Source organism: Dermacentor andersoni, chromosome 3 (genome assembly GCF_023375885.2).
Source record: "Dermacentor andersoni chromosome 3, qqDerAnde1_hic_scaffold, whole genome shotgun sequence".
Taxonomy (NCBI): domain Eukaryota; kingdom Metazoa; phylum Arthropoda; class Arachnida; order Ixodida; family Ixodidae; genus Dermacentor; species Dermacentor andersoni.
In genome coordinates, this window is record NC_092816.1 from 105661976 (window position 1) to 105671592 (window position 9617).

Below are 9617 nucleotides of genomic sequence, written 5' to 3' on the forward strand. Positions count from 1 at the left end.
AAACCAGCAGGAACAGCTGCTGCAGAGGCCAGTTGCCGATTCGACTCTTTCTTTATGCTTATGCTTGCTTTTGTTTGTTCTCTCCTCGCAGGAAGAAGGATACGAAAGAAGGAGAGGGCGAGTGTGTCGTTATACGCAACTGTAGTCAGCCTGCAGTTACGCCGGCCTGTCTATAAAGCCACCGCTTCTTTTGAATTACGCGGGACAGATGGCCAGTTCCGGCCGCGAAGGGGCTGCGAATATCTACGGGGCAGTGAGTTGCTCTCAGCAGCGTTCTCGCACCGAGCGTCATCTCAGTATATATACCGTCGGGACAGATGCAAGCGGTTGTATGCGCCGTTCACCCGCGAAACCACGGATGCTGTATATTCGTCATCGCTCTATAGAAACAATATGGAGCGTTGGCAACTCCTGTACGAGTATGCGGTATTGGACTTTCATAAGCACTAGTCACGAAACCTCTCCTATAACCCCAATGGAGTACGCTCGCTCTGCTTGCGTCCATTCAAATTAAATTATTGTATACGTGAAAAGGGTGGAACGAACCTGCCTCAAATTGAGTCAACCGTCGTGAAAAACATGCAGTTACTCCCTCAGCATAAACAAGTTGCTCTTGGAGCGACGGCGAGTGCCAATGTGCGTGGCGTAAGCAAAATCGAAAAAAATCGAGACGCAGGACAAAGAGCGGAAACTTGCGAACGCGCTATATGCTTGTGCGAGCAAATTTTAAAGGAGTATACTGACACTACTTTCGTATCATGTACTTCATTTTTGTTTTCTTAATCTTTTTTTTTTCTTTTGAGCCAGCTGTCGACTCCTATATTTACGGTAGGAAGACTCAATTCCTCGAGAACGTATCCAGTAATTAATTTCAGCGCCGTTTATGCGTTTATGTACAACGCTGCTTCAGACGTCAAAAAAGAGAGACTACGTTCGCGTCACCGAAATCGGAGGTGGCGATCACACGGTCAGTCCTGTGCCGTGACTGAAGGCCACAAAATTATCGACCGTGTAGCCGAAAGCTTCTGTGGGAAATTCCAGTGGAACACTCTCGCTGTCGAGCGCTGAATGGGCTCGGTATATATTTAGGCAGCACGGTGTACGCGACATTATAATAGCATCCGGTACCACGAGATCGCCGCAACAGGTTTCAATGACGATGAGTTACCCCCATTTTTTTCCCTGCATGGGTCTCGATACTGAGTACAGAGTGTACGGCTAAACGTCTTCGGCCAATACTGAACAACCGGCAGCAAGGGTCGTTCATTGGATCCAAGCAGCAACTGAGGATGGAAAAGAAGACGAAGATCGACGCATGACTATAGCTCTCTTTTTTTTTTTTTTTTTTTGAGAGCACATGGTCAGAATAGAAAGACCAACGTGATATCCCCGACAGCAATGGCATCACGCAGATAAAGTAGACGAACTACAATGCCTTTCGCATCCGACGAGAGCCTTTCCGATGTTACAAGTTCTACACAAAGGCACAGGAGGCTTGGGGCGAAGCTAGCTTTCCGTGTTCAACCTTGTGTTGCCCACAGACAAGAAACCTGTTGTTGAGAAAGCTTCCGCAAAATGTTTTTCTCTTTCGTTGAATAACCTTGTTCTCGGTGAATTTAGCACAGAGAAATAAACATTTTCTGCCGGTACCTTCAGCTCTCCTTCTTAAATGATTAAAAGGCAACGTCAAAAAAAATTATTTGCTGCAGTCTCGAGCAATTGAGGCTCTATATCGGGTGTATGCCGGGTCAACAGCTATCCAATAAATAAATAAAAACGAGGCAAACTGTTTCTTTCAGCGCTACTTCAGTCGATCTCAAAAATTACAAACAAAAGTGAACAAGGACGAGTTCCAGCAACGTCCGGTAGGTATGTGCGTGCATACGTGGTATCACGTGGTTGCTAGGAAAAACGAAGAAACGAATCAGAAAGCAGAAGAAATAAAGATGTAAGGCGAGATGATCGAAATAACTCTATATTTAGGCTTGTAGTGTCTCTCTTGCCATCGCATGGAAGACAGTTAGTAAATACAGAAGGTTTCGGGTGGCTGTTAACACCACAGAAATGGTCCTTGGCGATCTGTATTAACTATGCAAGAAGTATTGAATTAAATCCTGAGGTTTTACGTGCCAAAACCACGATTTTATTATGAGGCACGCCATAGTGGGATACTCCGGATTAGTTCTGACCACCAGGAGATATTTAACGTGCCCCCAATGCGCGGCCCCCCTCCCCTCCCCCCCTCCCCCCATCAAAATGCGGCCACCGCGTATGCAATCAAAGATAGAGAGTGAAAAATAAGTAAAATATGGTAGGCTATCGGAGTCGATTAAAATCTTTAACTCGACTAATCGCCAGCCTTCCGACACGACTATAATTATAATCGCCAACAGGGCTTTTGCCAGGAAATCCGGGCTACTATACACCGGGTTGCAGAACCTTTTCCTCGCATCGGGCCTAGCGTTCCCGAAAAAGACAAATGTTTCCCCTTTCCCACCGATTACTAGTATTAGGCTGAAGAATCCATCCCATAAATAAACCATATATATTCAATCGATCAATTTCTCCTTGTCACTTGTCGTTCATGCATGCACTGGTAACAGGCTTTGAAACCAACCATCAGATCAACTTGGTCGCTCATGAGTACGTGCCAATGTGTACATACGCGCCTCTCTACAACGAAGCTATGTCGCATCGACATGGTTCCCTGTAGATGTAGGACTGGGTAGAGGCACCACTGTACTCAGAGAAAATTATTTCTCGCCGGCTTGGAACAATGGGTATACGTGCCACTCTGACTGTGCTGGTCTTGGATGAACCTCTTCGATGCCAACTTGGGAAACCGGGCAGGTGCCAGTATGTGTGCGCCACTCTTCAATGAACGTATTTGACGCCAACTTGGGTAGCCATAGGTATGTGCCATTGGGAGCGTGCCGCTCTACACTGGCGAAAAAAAAAAATATATTGACTCGCCATCTCATCCCTGCGAAAGTGGGTGTCCGGCGAAGCTGTTGAACACCGCCACAACTGCTCAGAGGGGTGTGCAATGCTTTATTTCTTTAGAGCAATGGTAGTAATGGTAATTTAGAGTAATGGGAGTAATGTTAATTTTGACAGCATGCCGCCGCTGGTGGTATTGTCGTTTCTTCTTTCCTTTGCCGCTCCTCGTATTCACGCTGCTCCTCTGGAGTCCTAACTACGCATTACCTGCCCATATAGCGGTGCTGCAACAACAAGTAAATCAGTTGCTAAGTTGGGTTTTTTTGTATACGAAAGGCTAGTGACGTCACTCCCCACGTCGCAAGCTGGCGTCGCCGCGTCAGCTTGCGGAACAGTAACCTTTGCCTGGAAACGTATGCGCGGAGCGCTACGTGCTTCGCATTATTATCAAGAGCGTCTTATCATCAATCATGTGGCTCGGATGCTTGTCTTGTGCTTGTTATTTATTGAAACGAATGCTGTTCTGTATGTTGTATGTGTGATTCCAAAGAATGTATATACTTTTCGCTTCACTTACCTGCTATCTATATGTATGCATACGTTTGCAGTTCTTTGCCAAGTAAGTATGATCACCGGAGAACCCGACACCAGGTAAGTATGGTTGCCAAGAGCTTAATTGAGCCATGCGTGTTTATGATCGCTCACAGTGTTGTTGTTGTTGTTCCTCTTTTCCTCGATGTTAAACGGCGTCTTCTTTTTCAGTTGTTTGATTTGTCGTTAGTCATGTTCTCCTGTTTTCGCTATATATTATTTTTTCTTACCCCCCTAACGCAATACATCCAGTTGGAGCCTGGAATGTACGTGCACAAATTTCTCCGATGCTGAGCGGAATCGAGCCCACGTCACAGAGATTCCTCAAGGATAGCAAGCCGGTGCATTAGCAGGCTGTGCCACAAATGCACCGAATATATGTGCCGTATTTCAGTGAATATGTCTTTCACGCCAACGATGTAGCGAACTGCGCCATGAATGCACTGGGTATGTGTAGCTCGTCAATGAACGTCTCGTAAACATGGCTCAGTGAGTATATGTGCCACTGAGTGTGCGGCAAGCGAGGGAACAATTCTCAGCGTTCGCAGGTACCAGCGCGCCACGCTTCTCATCTCTGAGGCCACGTGCGAACTTCGCTGCAGTGCCACCAGATGGCATAGCGTGTCCAGAAAGAAGCACGAGAGAGGAAGGAGCCCGGTTGCCTTTGCACGAGTTTCTCAGGGGTCGCACGCATGCCGACGCGCCATGCATTTCCTAGGCCACGGGCAAGCTTCGCGGCGGCGGTGCTAGATGGCGCCAAGTGTTCTTATGGAAGAAGTAAACAGGGAAGTGAGAAGGTGTGGTGGTTTTGAACGAGACGGGGTCCACTTCAATTACAGGCTTGGACGACAAGTGGTCTGGCGACTTGCTGGTCGCGCTGTTGCTTTTTTAGGAGGCCTGCGGGCGCTCAGGAGGCCAGAGTAGGTTGTAATGAAGAAAGTCCCCTAGGAGAACCTCAGAATAGCATCACCGTCAATAACAGAAAAAGGAGGAAAACAAGAAAGAGAGCTCGCCATGCAATAGGCTGCATAAACATGCAGAGCAGCAGAAAAAAGGAAAAGTTGGCAGAGATTGAGGACCAGTTAAATAGAGAACAAATAGGGGTGTATGCGGTTATAGAAACGCACCTTAGAGACTCAGATGAGCCGCCAGTGATAGTGAATTATGTTTGGGAAGGTTGCAACAGAACTAAATCAGAACGAAAGGGAGGGGGAGTCGGAATGCTCATCCATCAGGAAGCCAAATGGAAAAGAGTAAATTCAAAATGTCAAGAGCATCTTTGGTTATCAGGTACAATGAGTGGAAAGAAAACTTGGCTGGGCGTAACGTATTTGTGGACCGGAAATAATTGCACAGAGAAGAATCAAGAGTTAGTGGAACGCCTAAGTACTGATATTAAGGGTTTCGGCAATGATGCCGAAATTATCTTATTAGGTGACATGAATGCCCACATACAGGATCGAGATGGCTATACCGACAACAACAGGAAGTCAATGCTAGATCTCTAGGAGCAACATAACCTAGCTATCGGGAATACAGGGCCTAATGTGAAGGGCAGACCACGTGGGAAGTGGGAAACCGACAATCGACCATTGATTACTGTCTCATGACAGAAGGAATTCATGATAAGTCATTGGCGAGGAAGGGCAGAGCAGCATAGAGAGTGGCCATAAACGCATGATATTGAAAATGGGATATGTAGTTGGGAAAGAGAGCATAGAGTGCAAAATGGCCAGTCCAAATGTGAACGCTGAACAAATAACAAATATAGTCACAAGAGTCGAGGAAGAACATGGCAAATGGCCAAGTAAAGAGTGGGAATATAGTGAGCTTCTAAGTGTAATAGCGACAGAAATACGGAAAAAGAAATAACATGTTCGTTATAACATCCCGAGAGCACAGGCGGGCCAAAAAAGCGCAGTTGCCACAGAATGAAGTAGCTAGTAAAATGAAAATATACCGGGAGAAAAAATCTGTGTTTCAAATAGTGGTGCAAGCAAAGATAAAAGGCGAAAGTGAACGTTGGTTGTAAGAAATACTTGAGAAAAAGAACGCCGCACCTAGAATATTTTGGAACCACATAAAATTATTAGGGAGGAAGTCAACAACAATACGACAACATATGCTAGACGAAGATGGAAACAAACTGGAAGGGGAAGCGGCATTAAATTACATACTAAAAATAACAGCAGAATATTTCCAAGGTAATGACGAGGCCGTATTTGAAGAAAAAGAAAGCATGAAAGAGAACCGGATGTAAATGGAGCTAGTGCCGACAAATTTGAACAGGAAGAAAGCCGAAGAAAAAATTCCTAAGCGCACAGCCACAGGGCTAGACGAGGTTCCCGTTAGGTTGGTTAATGAACTAAAAGCAAAAAGTAAGGAAGCTCTGGTGAAAGCAGTGGAAAAAAAATAAAAAGATTGGTGAATACCAGACTGTTGGCGAACAACGCAGAATGAATTTAATTTATAAAGGTAAGGGGCAGAAAGATCGAAATCACTCATATAGACCGGTAATATCATCGGTAATGTATAGCTTAGCAATGCAGGCAATCAAATTAAAGCCGCAAGCATTGGCAGGGAACAATGACATTTCGGGAGAACTTCAGAATGGCTTCAGAATAGGTATAGGCGTCTGGATGATAACTTATTTGTTCTTACTCATTGTAGTGAAATATCAAGTAGAAAGAAGAACGTTGTATGTGGCCTTTTTAGACATTACGGGAGCGTATGACAACGTAGACCGGAACATTTTGTGGGATATTCTTGAAGAGGAAGGTTAGGCGACGATTGTCTATAACAGCTTTTGAGAGAGATTTACCTAGAAAGTGCCGTTTGCGTTGAATGAGAGGGGATGAGGAGCGAGGAGAAAGTTGATATCAACAAGGAACTGAGACAGGGGCGCCCCTCTATCCCCACCGCTGTTTATGATGTAGATCGTGAGGATGAGGAGGACACTAGAAGGAATTAATATCGGGTTTAATCTCTCATAAAAACAGGCGGGTACAGTAGTAGAGCAGCAGCTTCCGGGTTTATTTTATGCGGACGACATTGTGTTGCTAGCTAACAAGCAAAGTGATTTGCAACGGCTGGCTAATATTTGTGGACAGGAATGCGGGAATTTAGCGTTGGAAAATCAAGTGTTATGGTATTCAATGAAAACAGTGAACAGACAGTGGCAATACAAGGCCAGGAAATACCTCGGGTAAAAGAATATGAGTACCTTGGTATATGGATAAATGAAGGCACTAGATGTATGGAAACACAGGAAAAACAATACCAGTAAAGGGGAAAAGAAATGCAGTCATGATGAAACACAGTAGTGCGCTATGGCGATACAATAGGTACGAGGTGCTCCGGGGTATGTGGAAAGGTCTAATGGTTCCAGGAGTTACTTTTGGAAACGCGGTTAATTTGTTTGCTTTAAATCAGGGGTACAATCCGGACTCGATGGCAGGGATCCTCTTATTGTCTACAAGCCTGGTACAGAGATGCACGGAAACTATACACCTGCTGCAGGGAATATCTCTCGAATTTCTGATGGACTTACGCTTACGTCCACACCGCGGACTAGGCCTTTGCAGCAAGCAAGGAGAGGAGGGATGAAGGACCTCACCGGTTGCGTGGCAAAGTTAGTGCATTTCACCAGATCATGTACACAGGCCTGGTCTGGTGAACAACAGAGGATCACCCCACGTCCAAACTGTCGGACCTCGGTTATTTGCTGGAAGTGCGATGAGGAGGCGCGGAGCTCTGATTAAATGACCTTGGGGTTCTTCATACGAATAAATCCTCCATTCGTAGGTACCAAAGCCACAGGAAGGCTACTGGTTCCACTGCGAAGGCACAATTTCACTGGCACGTAGATCATGCGGGGGAATGGAAGCAGACCAGAAGGTAGCGCTCTGACCCGGAGATGAAACAGTCATCACCTCGTCGATAACCACCACTTTCAATCAAAGGAATAAGAATGAAACAATAAAGTTAAGAAAAGAAAAGTAACCGCTGGCTACTTGTCAGCAAACCCGGATAGGGTCCGGACCAGGGCGCACCAAAGCGACAGAGCAGGAGCGTCGTCTCATGTGTGATGCGCGTCAAGGACGCGCATCACACATGATAGAGTTTCCTGTAAGAAACTCTATGGCTCTGCCTATGTCCATAATTATCCGCCAACTTCGTTCTCGATGCCTTTTATGACACTTTGCTTTCACATTTAAACTTTCCCTTTCATCCATGTCGCTCTTTCGGAGCCCACCTCCTCAAACTTTCTTTTCCGTGAGAAAGGGGTTCGTCAGAAAATTTCGGGGGAGGGGAATTTGAACCCCCCCCCCCTTGGCTACGCCAATCATATATAGCACACCGGGGCTCAGTGCTTGTTGAGGGTTCGGCATGTGTTGAATGTAGATTGAGGGCACTGTTACTTGTGGCAGCTTCTGTTTTCTTGTTCCAGATGTACTAATACACCAGGACTAACCATGTTCCACGGTGAAGATAGGCACCGAGCGTATCAGAGGTAGAAGACAATGACGTTGAAGTGCTGAATAGACAGCTTGCTTTTGTAGGTAGAGCGAACAATAATTGCTGTGCAGTAGACAAAGAATAAGGCCATATATGATGAAAATAAATCAGACGAAACAACCATGAAGTAGATGGAGGCCATTCAAGTGCAACGAGGAGCGGTGGATAACGAGCGCAAACAATTGTTTGGAGGCCTTCCACACACACTGTCTGATTACCATCAGCCAAGCTTTCCATCATTCAAATGTGTGAAACAGATGAGAATAATTCCCAACTTCGAAATATTTTGTATTGCTCTTTACAGCGACCAAGCCTTGGTGCCCTTTGCATAGGACAACAAGCTAATCTAAAAACGTTGACATGGGACATGGCACAATATCTTGTACTGATTGTGTGCACAGATTGTAATAAATATTTTTTGAGTTTCTTAGACTGTAGTAAGTTCTTACCCCAGACACGCAGCCACAACAGGCACCGTAGTCGTCAACAAGGAACATCGGAGCAGCATTTCGGTCACCCCAAACAATCCCCTCCAAGCCGAGGAAGCGGCCATAGCCCTCGCGCTCACCCAAACAGTGGTTGAAGTCATAGTGACCGACTCCCAACAGGCGTGCCGCAACTTTGCTAGCGGCAGAATTCATACAACTACGCTCAATATCATCAATCAAAAGCCGCCAACGAGATCAGTCATGATCATCTGGGCGCCAGCTCATCACAGCATTCCTGGCAACGAGGTCGCCAACCACGTGGCTCGAGGTTTGACCCACCGAGCCGACGCCGAGGAATCTGAGCCCGAGCGCATGCACCCTCTAGCCTCGTACCAAGACATCACACAACACTACAAGCTAACCCGCAGAACATATGCACCCCCACACAAGTCACTACCTAGAGAGCAGGAGCGATTCCTCCGATCTCTACAGGTTAATACACTCCCCCACACAACCAGAAATCACCTCATAGCCCCTACACAATTCTTTCCGCAATGCCGCTTCTGCGCAGAGCCCGGGTCCCTCAGGCAAATAGTAGGGGGTTGCAGAGCGGCACCATTAAATCCTCCGATCCCTTACCCTACCAACGAGCTTTGGGAGAGAGCCTTGGCCGGCTCCGACCTCGAGGATGAGCAACGGCTGATTGCGAGGGCATAGAATAAAGAACCAACTGCGAGGGCCCAGGACGCGGCCCGAGTTCAAGGCATTCTGGAATGAGGACGCCCCTCTAAGGCTGCATTCACCCAATAAAAACGTTTATTCGCTCTCTAAAGCAATACAAAACACGAAAAAAAAGAAATATGTGCCTTTAAAAGAGATTCAGGGCTGATTAAGGGATAAACTCTTTGTCGAGAAGTAATATAATCTCCAAGAAAGCTAAAAGAAATTCAGCGTTTGAAGGCGCTTGAACATAGATCTCAACCACCTGCGCAGTAGGTGCATGAGCAGAGTTTAAAACGTTGAAAATTGGGAGCGCGGTTACAGTGTACTAGAACATTCTAGTACACTGTAGCGCGGTGGACGAAAACGGTTTGAAAGAACGTGCCCATTGCGGCTTTGAATGCATACTTATTTCGCAGC